We start from the raw sequence: 16,718 nt of genomic DNA, 5'->3' as shown, positions 1-16,718 counted from the left end.
AACTGTTATTTTTGCTCTTATTTTATTGATAATATTTTAATTTTTATATTTTTATTTTGTTTGCTGTATTTTTTATTTGATTGTTTTAATTTATTCAATATTTTGAAAGTAAAAATCCTTTAAATATTCTTAATAGAAATTGTCTTGCAACTTTAGAAAACATATGATTCAGTCTATATCTCTCGATCATTTAAGTCACAAAAGAGACAGCTCAATTATCTTCCTGTTTAATAAATATATTGTGCTGTTATCTCATCCCTAAGGTTCTCCTCTCTCTCATCAATAATCAATATTTTGGAATTGATGAGTGAAACCACTGTTTCAAAATTATCTCATGTCTTAGATGTCAGATTTATTTTTTACATTCTAAATTTTTTATATAAATTCTTAAAACATAATTTTTTACTTATCTCTATTTTTACCCAAATGTTTGCTGGAAGTTTAACTGCTTTGCTGGGAACATGGCATACCTTTACAATTTTCCATTTCAAATCTCTTTTTTGATGAGAAAATTCTCTTCAATTATGATTTTGAACTTTGTTTTTATTCCTATTGGTGTGGTTTCTATAATTTTCTCTCATTATTTTTAATTCTTCTGTCTTTTTTCTATATTTCTACAGTCCTTTTATTTGCATCTAGCTCTATTTTAATCCTAAATTATGTTTTTAAATATCTCTTAAGCACCATTTCTTTTGTTTTTTCTCTCTTCCTCATATGAGCCTTTTGTCTTCTATTTCAATGAGACCATTACTCTTTCCTTTTTATCAAGAGATTCAAAAAGTTTTCTAAAATGAGCTCTTTCTATATTGAACACTTTCTCAGCATATTTATTTTCTTTAAGCTAAATTTGCTTTCATCTTTTGATATAGATGTTTATAGTGTCATGTTTATCCATTCTTCCATTACAAAAGAATTAGTGTTTTTCAATAAAATAAGACTTAGATGTTATAACCGATTCTCTTTTAAAAATTCGTTCAAATATTTATGTTTCATTTTTATTTAGTAATATATACAAATAATAGAACACAGAATAAAAATAATTCAAATAATCAAACATCACAGAAAGAACTTTTATCAACAATTTATATTCTCAAATCCAGAAGAAGGAAGTCTGATGGAAAGAGTGGTTGTTTGTCTGTTTTGTTTTCTAAAGGGACATCAGGAATTTAGGAGGTAGTAAAATATTTGCCCATTGAGACACTTCAAGAGAACTGGAATGTGGAACATATTAAAATATCCACTAACCTCTTCTATCTTAAGTAGCTTTCAGTATCACACATGAAATACCAACAGAAGTTATCTCAATATTTTTAAGCAAGAACACATTTTCTGCTTCTAGCACAAACTTAACCTTACTAAGATACATGTTTTCTGATGATAAAACTCATTGTTAAGTGATAACGCTAAAAGCAGAAATAGTTCTTTTCAAGATAATAAGATATTTTCACCCCAGTTAATAAAATACACTTCCACATAAATATTAGATTTCACAACTTAAAATTAAACTTCTAAATGAATAAATATTTTCTGGTAAGAAAACTGTTTTTGGATGATGCTGCTAAAAGAAGCAATACTTTTTAAGGTAATATGATATTCCCACCTGTTATTAAAATATATAAAAATAAATATTACATTTTATAACAACTTCATAGCACATGAAATATAGTCATAGTTACAATATTATGAGTAATGTAGATTCCTTAAAAAGATGCTTTATTTTCACATACACAAAAATACTTAGATATTTTGCCTCAGATAAAGCAAAAGTCTTTTTTTATGCAGAAGTGTTCATTTTACTATTTGGACTGACTTGATAGCCAATTTAATCAGATAACTGATTTATTATATTTTTTCTGGTGTTTTAACATCTTGAAGATATGATTAGACAAAACTATTGCTCTTTTCTGATTTTTAATTTTCAACTGAACATTTACCTCATTCATATTATGATGATATATATTCAAATTACTACATACTTACCTAAAGGAGATGTTGAAAAGAATCCCTACAGTATTTTATGCCAATAATAAATTGAAATTTCAAATTATTTCCATTGTTAAACATGAGGTTTCTTTAAGCTTGCCATTCGGTTTAACAATTATATACCACTGTTAGATCTTCTTTAGTTACCACTTGAATATAGACTTTAATGGCATTTTCATTTAGTTTTTAATTGATGCTTTTTTCCAAATTAATTTTCACACTAAAATCTACAACTGGATAGAGAAAACAACAAAAAAACAAAATAAGGTGTTCTATGAAAATTTCTTAGTATGGTTCTAATTCTATCAAGGAGAAGTACCTCATGATGAAATGTGATTTTTTACTTAATAGACATTTTTTAAATGATATTATTATAGTGATACAAATCTGAAATCATCTGAATCTTAGATTATTAATGGTTTGCATGTCCCAATTTTTTTCATTTATTATACTTTATTGAATTATGCCTTACTATATAGCCTTTTCTCCATTATCTATCATCTTTCTCTCTCTTTTTCTCTCTCATCATCTGTCTGTCTGTCTATCTATCTATCTATCTATCTATCTATCTATCTATCTATCTGTCATCTATCTATCTATCACCTATTATCTATCATCTATTTATTTTCTGGTTAGGATATAAAACTCCAGGGAGTCTCTGGGTATCACAAACCAAATAGAAATGTCATAGAAATAATACTTAATAATTTACTATCTGAACTTCCAACTCATCTGTCATTGCACTTTTGCCAGACACCACCATAAACACATCTGTGCTTGAACAAGTATCCTTTATTGCTCATTGCAGCTCACTGAAGTGCCCCACCAGGGGGAACTGTGAGCCATATTGGTAACAGCACAATGTCTTATAGGACTTAGGCTTGTGTGAGATGTTTTAGAGGAAGCTTTAGAGAAGTGGTCTTTGCTGTGAGTTAAGAAGCAGTCGTGTTATAACTGGCTATCTTAAATATTATCAAGGAGAGAAAACTAGAGTGAGGCTAACTAAATCTGTAATTAGTAAAGCAGCAGCAGTTATTCATATCATTTTGAACAGAAAATGCTGATCATTTTTGCATTTTGAATGATGTTCCTGATTCTGTGGGTGTTCAGATATGATTATGGAGTACCCTTGTATTTGATTCGACCTATAAAAGTGACAGAATGGCCTTGTTTGATATTGACAATTTGTGAAACTTTTTATATTCAACAAGAGAACACAAAGGCTCAGCTATGAGTGCAAAGTTAGTTCCTAATCTCAGGAGCTGCTTTTCTCTTTCTCAACTCAAGCTTGAGGAGCTAGAAAAGATACTGTGTAGTGTGTGTGTGTGTGTGTGTGTGTGTGTGTGTGTGTGTGTGTCCCCAAATTAAATTTCTTGACACAAATTTGGGGTTAGAGTTTTTAGCTAAGAATTCATCAGAAAAATTGTATTGAGACTTGAAGTTAGAAAGGCATAGAAAATAAAATTAGTAAATGAAGCCCATTCACAGCCCAAACTCAAGGAAATATGGAAAGGAAAAAAATAAAATGAAAACCTAAATTTCTGTAAATATTTATATTTACTCACAGAGATGTATGTATAAAGATAACTGAGTTAATCAACTCAGAATTTGATATGTAATTATTATTGAATAATTATATTATTTGCCTACCTAGATAAAATTATTGAAAGAAAGCTTATCAATTCCATGTATTATTTCGTTTATTTGAGAAATGGGTCATCAACTGAATAGTATTGTTAAATATTTTCATGATATATGCATCATTACACTTAGGATACTTAATAGTGTTTCATTTACTGTATTTTTAATTAAAAACAATATTTGTTGGGTGGTTCTTTCATTATTATCTGTGCTGAGACATTTAATCTTATCCGAAACTAATACTAAAATAATTTAGTAGTTATGTGAAATTACAGAGTAATAAATAATAAGTGTGTCTATGAAAAATCATTCTAAGCTTACGTCATAATTCACAGTCACAAAATATACAATCTCAGGAATAATTAAATAACACTTTATGGTAAAAGGTAATGTTAGACATGTTGTACCATTTAAATATGGCAGAGCCCTTAATTTAATCTACAGAGTCTTTGGAACAATGCATTTATTTTTCTTTTCAATTTACTTTTTAACTTTATTATATTTGAAAATTTCAGAGGAAGTATTTAGAATGCTATTTGTAGAAAAATCTATTGCTATGTATTTTATTAATTTTTCAAACTTTTTATTTTGAAAAAATGGAACTGCATAGGTAATACAATAAATACTCATGTAACTTAAATGCTCTAATCAATAACATTTACATTTGCTTTATTTCTCTTTATATTTCTATGTATAGGCAGAATTATTTGAGAAATACTTGAGACATCAGAATATTTCACCCCTAAATACTTTAGCAACTACCTCAAAGAACAAAGGCATGTACCTAAATAACCATAAACTAACACACAAAATATTTATCATTAGCATAGTTTTAGTGCTAAGATATATCCCATATTCATATTTTTGCAATCGTCTCAAATTATGTTTTGAATGCACATTTTTATATTATTTTATTGTGCTTTGTTTTACTTTCCTTTAATTCAGATTCCAATCACAGAGTACACATTATATTTAGTTGTCATGTAGAATATATTTTAAAGCATTTTTCAGATCCTTAATAACATTGCATAATTTTTACATTTACTGTATTTCCTTCTTTTAATGCCAACACTTGGTAGTACATATACCATAAAAATCTCAAAAGTGTCCTGAAGAAGGCTTCTCTTGACATGACGGTATGCTACTGTAATAGCTTGAAATTCTAAAATACTTTATTAGATATGTGTCTATTAATTTAAACATTAAATGAAGTTGTTGCCAGACAGAATTGCATAGACACTGAGTCTTCAGATAGAGACCCTGTCTTCATAAGAATGTCTCTACTGAATGTCCATTTATTTCCTCCATTCACTGTATTTTTCCTCCTTATCTCTGTAGTATAACCTCCCAACTATTTTCTCATAAAAATCTTAAAGTTCTGATTTCATTTCTAACAGATCACTTGTAACACTTTTTTAATTCAATATGAATTTGTTCTTATTATACTCTAGTCATTTATTATATACTTTGAGGGGTTCTGGAGAGGAAAAAAGGCGTAGCGGTCCAAAATCAATGTGCTTTGCAATGCTACAGTCTAGATGGGGAACATACAGTTCATTTTTTTGAGGTAAAATCTGGGTTTGGTGTCTTTAATATGTGTTTGAGTGATGACTTTGGCATGAAGATATATTTTGTCTCTTTTGCCTAGTGTTACCAAATTATTTAAACATCTTTGTATAGAGCATATGTTTCCCATATGTTTTATGTCTCTTACCTGCCTAGTTTGTGAAGACATTCATTTAGGTTTCAAAGAATGATAATGAAACAAACCAGATCTAAATGACAGTATTTGTATTAATAATGGTATTTTATTTTTAGAAGTGTTCATATTTAATAAATATTAAATACATCAATGGAAATAAATAAGCAGCAGAACAAAACTATGCATTTCCAAGAAATACCTATACAAATAGAAATCACTGAATTAGATATTCATTCATTACATGTTGAATAGTATAAATTATAAATTATACATTAAAATAACAGTTGTTTAAAATCCACATAAATGAAATAGAAATAATTAAATAAAATTAAATATTATTTATATTTCTAAATATACTCTTGAGTATGAATAATGACTATTTCCTGTTGATAATTTTCACCTTAAACTTTTTGGAGTATTGATAAACTAATTCCCAGCTCTGCTCAAACTCTTCATCTAATAATCTCATTCTTGATTGATTACTTGGAAGAAAAATTTTTAAATACTAATTTCTTTTTTATTGTTTTGCATCAATATTATTAATATCTTTGATTATCTTTATCTTTTTTAGTTGTAGCATAAAGGTAATAATTTGATATGGTTACCTATATGAATTTCAATATATCATGTTTACATTCTTGAGCTGCAGGAGTTATTGTTCTTGCAATGGCTGCTGTGCAAAGCAGCAATATTGTCCTAACTACAACTCTTGCAGCTATGATCTGTATATTTTATAAACTATAATTATGTGCTCTTTTGTATTAATTAAATAATTGAATTACTATTGTAAATTATTCTAAATGTAAATACTTTGGAACTTAAAGTCAGCAGAATATACCAGAATCCTGGAACATCTCTAAAACTTTATTATAATAATTTTTTAAAAGCATAGCCCAGGATTCAATTCATTTAATTTTTAAAATACCAAATCGAATATGAAGTTATATCTTATTTCAGAGAACTACATAAATACCTACACACATGCAAACTTCTGCTATTGAAAAATGATTTAAAATTCTACAAGCAAAACATTTTCAGAGTACTTAAAGGTAACTATTCAAAAGTTTTTTAAAAAGATAGTGAGTAATAAGTTTTAAGCAGTTACAGCAGCTATAGATAACACTTAAGAACTGGCCTTCAGGTATGTAGACTTAAAATCACTATTTTTATGTAATATTTGATGATTATGAAACTGCCCATAAGAATGCTAGAATGCACAGGAAGCCTGCCTTTATGGAATATGTGATTTCTATGTTCCTATTTCAAGATTCTTTTGAGAAAAAAAAAAAAAATTACTCTCTTAATCTAAGCAGCTCACCTATAGAAAGAATTCGTAAAGATAGTAATGTTAATTTGGACATATTGACTTGAGTTACTATATTAGTTTACTCATGCTGTTTAACAAATTATACTTTTAGCAGCTTAAAACAACACACATTTATTATCTCACGGCTTGATTCTTTGCTCAGGTTCTCTCGAAGTCACAGTCAGGTATCAGAACTGCTAAAATCTTATCTGTAGGATCTAGGGAATAATGCACTTTCTTTTTTAAAAAAAGGTATTTTTATTTTTCAGTTACAGTTGACATACAATATTACATTAGTTTCAGGTATACAACACAGTGATTAGACATTTATATAATTTATGAAGCGATCACTCTGATAAAGCCAGTAACCATTTGACATCATACATATTTATTACAGTACTACTGACTATATTCTCCATGCTATACTCTACATTCCCATGACTGTTTTGTAATTACCAATTTGTGCTTCTTAATTCTCTCCCCGCTTCACTTAGTGCCCCCTCCCCTGCCCCCAACCTTTTCAATCTCATTCGGATTATTGGCTAAATTCCGTTTCCTGAGGTTTTAGGACTCCGGTCCCTGTTTCCTCATTGTCAGTCAGGGGCCACTCTGCTCCTGGAGGCTGCCAGCATTTTTTCTCACGTGGCCATTCTCCATCTTCAACTAAGAAAAGGCACATCGTGAGTCCTTCTCATGCGTTTAATTTTAATGACTTTCCCCTCTGCACATCTCTTTTTCTTCAGCTATCATTTCTGCCTCCCTCTTCCACCATAAAAGGCTCTTGTAATTACCCAACCATATAATACAGGATAATCTGCCTATTTTCAGATCAAGTGATTAGTATACTTAGTTACATCCACAAGGTCCCTATTGCCATGTAGCATAAAATATAACCATATGAATAACACCAAGAGGTGGAGATGACAGAAGCCAAAATTCTGCCTACCGTAGTTACTGTCCAAAGATTTGTACATTTAATACAAGGTGTTTATTTATTTTCAAATGTTTCCTTTACCCAATAACAAACACATATAGGACAATTTTAGTGTATAAAGGAGAATAATTGAATGTGAATGTACATTTTATTTTAGATTTTAATACTGTATATTATAAATTGATTTTTCAAAATAGTCTTTTAAATTAGTATCGCAATATATTTTTTTTCCAGAAGTTAGGAAAACAGATTGATTTCAAAGCATGCACAGAAATAATAAAAAGCATATTACATCTATAAGTACAGTATTATAATCTATTACACCAGATTCAAAATACATGTACCCTAACTTTTTAACTATTCAAATTCAATGGAAGCAACATGTACAAATAGCAAAATGAACAATTAATGCCTAAGATGAAAAATTATATCCATACACTCCCAATTTTAATTTTATACTATACAATTAAATGCTGTGGTAAAATGATTTTGTGGTAATTTTGTATTGCAGCAGTTGTATGAATATGTTTCTTCATGATCAGCAGAAATTCTAAATTTCCAAATTGTATGCTATCATCCCAGGCAGATTAGCCTAAAACTTAATATGTACTAATTAGCCAGAGGAGAGGTAGGAAAATTAACTTGACACATTAATTTGCATTTACAGTATCCTTATAATGTGCATGTCCATGGAGAATTTATTAGTTATTCTCTTTGCATCAATATCAAAATTTACTTCTTAGGGTGTCTGACTTGAAAGAAAATATCTGTTTACAAAATACATTGAAATGAGATTGCAATGAAAATTGCAAATAAAAATTAAATTGCAGAAAACATTGCCATCTAGAAAGTGGTCCCATAAGATAATTGCATGGAACATAAAATTTGCTAACTACATATAAATTTAGGTTTTGATTGTAATAATGATGCATTTAACTTTCAAACTGAGGATCTAGGAAGGCAAATAATCCAAAGTAGCAGATAATTTAAAACTTTTTGTGAAATGTGCTTACTTTAAAATGCATAATATGAGGAGGGAATCTAAAAGTTTGACTATAATTTGAATTTTAGTGCAATACACTCTGTTTTCAACAAATGCAGCCCTTTAAGGCTATCTTATGGATTTATTGTATATAATTCATTAATTAGTATCATCTTTAGTTGTTAAACAAATATTCTAATTTTTTTGACGTTTCAAGATTGAGATCTACAGCACTGACATTCATTAACTTTCAGTAACATTATTTCTTTGATTCAATGAATATTCAGCATTTGTGAAACACCAGTGATTAATTAGTGATTTTAAGATGTCTATTCTTCCTTTGACCTACTTAGCCAGTGTAAGAGTTTATTTTAGGTAAAGCTTATCACAGACATATTGACATAGAATCATTTATTTCATCAAAATTTTAGTTGAAGATCTACTGTGTCCAAGACACTATCCTAGGATCGATAAGGATCTAATAGTGCATTTTATAGGAATATTGCCCCCTAAGAGAATTACATAATGAAAAGGGCCTTTAAATACTCATGCACATATTAGAAGAAAAAAAACTGTTAAAGAGTTAAACTGAAAAATTTATTGGAATTAGATTGCTTCTTAGATTTTTAATTGTAAAATAATACAGTTAGCAAATCTATGTAAATCTCAGTGTTTTTATATGTAGCATAGTGATTTATATGTAAATTCACATATCAGAAAATTCTGTAAAGATTAAATGAAATATTTTTCATGTGAAAATTCTTTAAAATCTCTAAAAAGTTATTGTATAATTTATCCAACCAAAATAAAAAGCATACGTTTTTCAAAATATTTTCAAATTATTAAAAAAAAAATCTTTAAAAATGTCAAAAATCAATGCTCATAATCTTAAAATCAATGCTCATTGCTTTAAGGCAATATGATCTTTTGGAATATGTACTAATTTTTGGTGTTATCTAGTTCAAAATATTTTTTTGAAGGTAAAAGAATCAGTTCTAAAAAAATGAGCTCAGGTTATCTCAGGTTATCAATTAAAGAAGTTTAATTTAAAAGTGTAAAATCCCATAACAATTCAAAGACATTCTTTTCTATGTGTTTATAATTATAAATAAAATACAATGATATTTTGTATATTTTTTCTTACAATTGCATTTACACAGAACTTCAAACTTTAGTTGATTACTTAATTAAAATAACATTATTTCTTTCACCACCTACCAATTTTCATTAAAAAAAACCTATGATTTTCTTCTTTTTCACAGTAAAACTTGGCAGGAAATTTAGTTGGTAGAAGCAACAGGAGCCACTCAGAAGGTTTGAAGAATTATAGAATACGCTGTTTTGGGTCATTGAAAAAAGAAAAAAATATTTGTTTCTAGAGCTATTTGGAAAGTTATGGTATTTGACTGCAATGATCAAGATTGTACAAGATCAAACAAAGGTCAATGGCTTTCCCGATTGAAGTTGTCTATTATTTAAAACAGCTAGAGAGAATAATGTAAACTCATAGAGGATATACTATATCAATAGGAATAATTAATATAATTTTTGAATATAATTCATTAACATTGTCATTAGTATAGCTCTATAGTTGATGAACCTAGGGGTTATACTGTGGAATTTGTCATTTAAGCTTTTTTCATGGTCAGCAGAACGTCTAAGGGACATCATTCACCATTTGCTAGTAGTTCGATGCGGAGATACTGAGCCTCATACCTGGTCTCCAGCTCATACCTACTTTGCGAGCCTTATGAGGGATATTTCCTGGTTGTTGCTAAAAATGAGGATGACCACTATGTCTCCTTTTACTGTATGAACAGGGGGTTATGAGACAAAGAATAAACTATATAAAACAATTCATGTAGTGACAATCATGGCATAGTCTCCAAAGGCTAAATAACAATTTCCATATTTATGCAGATACACTGGGTACAGTTTTTTTTTTTTTTCCTAAAATTGCAGTCACATGAGGTTTTGGGTCTTTATTCATTAAGTGACATAAATTACTTGATACAAATAAAGTTCTTATACATCATATAATTGTTTGTTGGTTATGGGTCTGTCTTTCTTCTCTTGATTGTGAGTTCTAAAAGAAAAGACATAGTTTTCAATCACACTCTACCTTTTATTAGCTCTGGTTCCCTGGACAAATTACTGGATTTTTTTCTGAGCTTTAGTTTTCTTTTCTATGGAATAGAATTGATAAACACTTTTTTGATAATATATATTTTTTAAGTTAAAACACGTAAGGTATGACAGACAAAATTAATTCTAACAATTACTAATTTTCTTCTTTGCCACTATTCTGCTATATGAGTAGCTACTATCAACACTGAAACATTGAAAATATCATGAGTAGTCACAAAATAACTGAATATGTCAATGAACACATAAATAAGGGTATCCTTGTCAAACTCTTTTATAATTAAAGATTTTAATATTAACTCTTGAAATCATGTGTTAGTGATCTTTCTAGATGATTTAGTTACCAAATCTAGTTTCCTATATCAGTGAATTGGTGAATGGAACAGTGCACGATTGTTAATGAGCAAAAACCAAATGCAATAAAGTAAGTCTGAATGAGTGAATAATTCATTCCATCCACATTTCCAATAAAAAATAGACTCTTCCTGAACAAGCAGAAGATATGGGATAGTTTTATAAGTTATCATCCAGTGCTTTCTTGGTATTAGGAACTTTTATAAATGCATAAGTTGTCTCATTTAACACACAAAAATTTTGTGAAGAACATTCCATTATTAATTTCACTCCTACTATTCAGTGACAGAGAAACTCAATCTAGGGATGTGTTCACACACACGCACACACACTTACAAAGGAGTCAAAAGTTTTTTCTCTAAATTTGTTTCAACTTTTTAAGGAAAAAATATGTTTCTTTCATATATGCATTCATTACATTTCTCTGAAAAATATGAATAATTTCTAGGTCCAGCAAAATTTTCTTGCTTTCTCCTATCTTCTAAGTTGTATTTTTTCTTAATTATTTTAGTGATGGCCTATCACTTTTATACTATCTTCCTCTTTGTACATATGAAAGTTCGAGTCTCTGGCCATGCCATCCTGAACAAGCCCAATCTCATCTGATCTCGGAAGCTAAGCAGGATCCAGCCTGGTTAGTACTTGGATGGGAGACCACCTAGGAAGACAAGGTGCTGTAGGCATAAAAAATAAAAAATAAGGGAATGTAAACTGACAAGGTCCTTGCAATCTGTGAGGTCAACCAAGGGTTGCTTCACCTAAAAAAAAATAAAAATACTAACTAAATAAATAAATAAAAATTTTTAAAAAAGAAAGAAAATTTGAATATTTCCACTAATTTTTGATGCTACTTTAGCAGGGTTAGAATTTCAGTTTAACATTTAGTTTTGCACAACATTATGATGATCTTAGTGCATGTTTTTCTGGCATTGTTTGTATTGCATGAGAAATCTATTGTCAGCCTATTTGCTATTTCTTTTCAGATAAATATTTATTTTTTAAATGATTTACATTTCTCTCTATTAATGTCATGTATTATCAATCCAATGCATTCAGTTGTTTATTTGTTTTAATTTGCTATATCAGCACATAGTATGTATCTTTAGTAACAGTATTCTTATCATTGTATTTTTGGAAAATCTTAATTTTTTCCTCCTAAAAAAGAGTTTCCCTAAAATTTCCTTTATTTTCTTCTTCTGGAACTCATTGAGACATATGTTAGAGCCTGCCAACTGAATTCAGTTGCTGGCTCTTCATGGTTTTATTCTTCAATTTTATGTATATACACATATGTATATTGCATCTGGGTAATATTTAATCAATTTCTAATTTAATCAATTAATTTATAAGCCATAAATCAATTATTTTATAAATTATTAATTAATTTACAAATTTAATTAATTCATTGATTGATTGATTGATTGATTAATTAAATAAATTGAATTCTCTAATTTCTTGACCGTGACTGTCTTAGATACTGTAGTGTGTGTGTTACTTAAATGACTATATATATTTTATTTACTATGCTTTAACCTTTCTACTTATCCATAGCTGTTGAATAGCATGTAATGTTTTCTTCTTTGTGTAAATGCTATACTTTATCTCTTTAAGGATTCTAAATTTACTTGTAATATTCTACATTACTCTCAAATATGTTCTAGAGTAAATACATTTCTATTGATTATTTGTTGGTATTCATTCTCTAATGTTTGAGTTTTAGAATGTTATAGATTCACCTTGAATGCTTCTGTGTGTGCATGCTTGTGTGTGTGTGTGTGAGTGTGTGTGTGTGTGTGTGTGCGTGTGTGTGTATCTGTTCATGTTCCCCCTATTTCTTTCTCAGCTCCCTTCTTCTTGCCTGGTAGATTTGCAGTTGCCTTCTCCTGGGGTAATATTAGATATATTATGGATTTGGTATTTAATCAATAATCAATTAGTTCAGGTATTAATTGTAGACAGAACTGGTTTATTTGCCTTTTTAAAGTGATCAGGTTCATATAATTAGTCAGCTCCCCAGAAAGTGATCAGTTCAGGCTTTTCAGCCATTTACTTGGATGGGAGTGTGTCACCTGAGGTTTTTTTTCGAGTCAATGAGTGCAGACGCTTTTATTTCCCATCTGTGTCATTATTATATTGGCCCCTCTCTATCCACTGTTGTGTCCATTCTGATCTCATCCAAGGAGATTAAACTGTATAGAGCCGATCAATCATCTTCCTTGCCCTCTGACTATGGACTGAGTTCAGCCATGGGAAGCCTCAGCCAGTGATGAATGGAAAGGAGAGAACGGCTGAGGTATTTATTGCTTTAGATACTTTCCTGAGTCATCAGAAGAGATTGGAGATGTTCTGCAGAGATATTGGTTCTTTCTCTCAACCAAATTGACTACTTTTTCACTGTACAACCCTATCCTTTCGTGATGTGGTAACCACTGTTCCCCTCTATTACTTGGGGTCCAGAGTGATAACAGCTTTCTCTTTTGGGTACAGAGTAGTCCTAGTGTTTTTACTCTATCTTAACATTACTTGGTAATCAGTCCCTTTATTAGAGCTTCGCAAATTATCTTACTATCAGTGTGTCACCACTTTCCTGGCGAATGATTTATAAACCACCTCTCTGCAAAACTACTCATCCTTTGCTTGATTCTGAAGCCATATCTCACTCTTCTGCAGATTCAGATTCACATCTTTTTTTTCATAACTGTTAGGTGAAATATTTAATTTAGTTTATGAGATTTATTATAATGTGCTATTATTCTTTTTCTAAAATAATTATCATTGCTCCATGCTTTGAACATGGGGTGGAGTAAGTCAGTTTTTCATAAATGAAATTAAAATGTATTGACTGAGGTCTTGACTCCCTCTACTTATACTAAAGTTTCCAAGGCCAGGGAAACTTAAGATACCACACCTGTAATAGGTGGAAAGAAATTTCAAATTATTCAAGAAGCTATTTATAGAAATAAAGTTAAACGAGTGTCCCCAAAGGCTGATGAAACGACACACTAGAACTCTTAAATGGTATGGGAATAGTAGAGTATAAGGATAAATGTAGGGTACTTTTATAATATCCTTGCTTGTTGCATGTATTTTGTGTCTGAGAGTCCCAACAGATTCAGAACAGAAAACTAGATAAGCGTATGAGAAACGAGATGAATTTGACCGTGGTTCCAGATTCAAGCAGAAAGAGACTAGAGAGGTCCTGCAGAGATGGCTCATCAATCAGCATCCTTTAGGGAGGGAGAGGGGGAGGAAGGGAGAGAGAGAATAAAGGAGGGAGAGAGAAGGTGGGAAAAGGAAGCAAAGAAGAAAAATCAGAACCAACTTAATTCTAGTGTGTGTGCATTCCCTACCCCTTAAATAAAAAGAAAGGCATTGCTTGTGTTTCGTATTCAAATGCATTTGCTAACTCCTTTTTATGCTTTCTAAGTAACATATCTATCCCTTCCCAATGTTTAGTATCTCCGTTGCTCCATTTAGCCTTGTCTTTAATTCAGTTACCTTTATCACAAGTCAAGGTTGCACATTTACTATATTTTGATTCCTCAATTGCCAGCAAAGCTTTGCTTTGCTTAAATCAGATTCAACTGTGATGAAACTTATGCAGAATAAATGTTGTATGTGAAATCAACTAGTTTTCTAAGGCCTATGAGATGTGACAGTATTCTGTTTACTGATAAATTACAGTGTAGCAAGAACAATGCTGCAATAAGTATTGATTTCTTTTGTGCATAGAAGTCATTTTGCTACAGCTTGTGAATTGCCTTCATGAGCTGACAATCCATTAAGAATTACTTTGTGTATCTCTTCCTTTATTATTTCTTTTTTTAAAATGTTTTTATGCTTTACTACCTTTAAAATAGATTGCCAAAGAAAAATGAGAAAGGGAAAACTTAGTAGTAGCACCACAATTAGGAGGGAAATAAAAGACCTTATTAGGTAAAACTGAATTTCTGCCACTACCTCCAAGGACAGATTGTAAAGAAAATAACTTAAAAAGATTATATTAAAATATTTCATAGAGAAATAAGTAATAGAGTGACTTGAATTCTATTCTAAAATCAATAGTTTTACTTTGACATATTACTTACAGCCAGCACACAATATCTTACCTGCTATTGACATTATTGTAGTTTTATTTATTTCTTCAGATCAGATCTGATATTTTATGTGTAAATGCAAATGAGACACTTAGTTTTAACTCCCACTATTCTAAACTGCCAAGTCATACTTTTGTTATATATTTGAAAATTAAAACATTTTATTATTGTTCGTGTTTGTTTCTATAACTTCTTTATATTATTGCATCTCAGAGCAACAATTTAAAGTTTACAATGTAGTAAAATATTATATTGTCAAAATTTAAGATTTTTATGCTATTATTACTCTTAATTTTTTCTTATTGGCTGGCTTCATCTTCATCAGATGGTGGTAGAAATACAATAATCCTGGAGCACATGAAGAAAGCATATATTTTAAATTAGCTTACAAAAGAAAATGCATCACTATAATGTATAAAGGCATGAAAACCTTAGTACGAAAAGAAAAGGAAGTATAATAATTTTGATGCAACACAACATGAAGAAAGCAAGAGAATAAATTTGAAAGAGAAAATTAAAACATCTTTGGAAATCAGAAGGAAAATCAAGATTGTAGAAAATTACTTTTAGAGTGTGGAGGAGTAATGAGAGAATTTCACTATATGCAAGTATAAAATGAAGACCATGGACAGGGGGAGCAAAGAGGAGGAGAAGATAGGGTAGAGATGATAAAGAAAGTATGATAAATGTGGAAGAAAGAGAAGGCCAATTCAACTTAAAAATATTGTATTTTCCTCAGAGACAAGGACAGGAATACAAACATTCATTTTTTCTAAAATGACATAAAATGTTTTAAATAAAAAATAAAACCCACAGATATCTAAGTAAGATGATACAAAGTGAACACTGTTTAAAACAATAAAATGCCACACGTCAGCAACTATTTATATGAATAAAGAAAAAAATCTTATAAATTTGTATCTAATGTTTACTGAGTCAATCATGAACATAAAATAATATCACTTCATTCACTTCATACCTAATCTTCCACTCACTTCATAGCTAAAGCCACATAATAGTCTATTAAATATATATACCTTAACCATACATATGTGTATATGGATGTGTATGGGTATATATATGTGTAAGAATATATATGTGTAAGAATAGATAGAAAGGTAGTGCCCTAAGATGACAATTCTAGGAGAATAGTTGGTTTCAAACTTATTTTTAGCAGTAAGATATTTTTGCTGCATGAAATCTTAGGATAGATAGATGATAGATTAATGAATTTATGTGTGTATAGAGAGAGATTATAGGTATATGTTTCATGTTCATATATATATGATGAACAGTCATAAATATATAATGAGAGCTATAAATAGTATATATTTAAAATCTATTTCCAATATATTATGATAAATTATTAAATTTAATAAAAGTATATGTTTAATTACAATTCAAAAATTTCCATTATATGTTTTTAGTTGTATGAGGGGTTGCAACTAAGTATAATATATTCATTTCTGGAGATGACATTAAAAGGCAGTTTAGACTAGATGACTGACTCTGAAATTAGATCTTGGCTACAAACCTCTTTCCAATTGTGTTGCCTTAGTAAGTTAGTCAGTTTC

At 29.7% G+C, this 16,718-nt stretch overlaps 1 protein-coding gene and 1 pseudogene across 1 annotated transcript in view; both read left to right on the top strand.

Moving 5' to 3' along the window:
- ZNF804A (zinc finger protein 804A) overlaps window positions 1-16,718 on the top strand; it is a 242,670-nt gene that overhangs the window by 56,676 nt on the left and 169,276 nt on the right. The gene's annotated exons all lie outside the window — the stretch shown is intronic.
- LOC111739597 lies at window positions 11,612-11,730 on the top strand (annotated as a pseudogene).

The sequence above is a fragment of the Pteropus vampyrus genome, unplaced genomic scaffold (genome assembly GCF_000151845.1).
Source record: "Pteropus vampyrus isolate Shadow unplaced genomic scaffold, Pvam_2.0 Scaffold2, whole genome shotgun sequence".
In the NCBI taxonomy this organism is placed as follows: domain Eukaryota; kingdom Metazoa; phylum Chordata; class Mammalia; order Chiroptera; family Pteropodidae; genus Pteropus; species Pteropus vampyrus.
The sequence above is the reverse complement of the archived record's forward strand: the minus strand, read 5'-3'. Positions and strand labels throughout refer to the sequence as shown.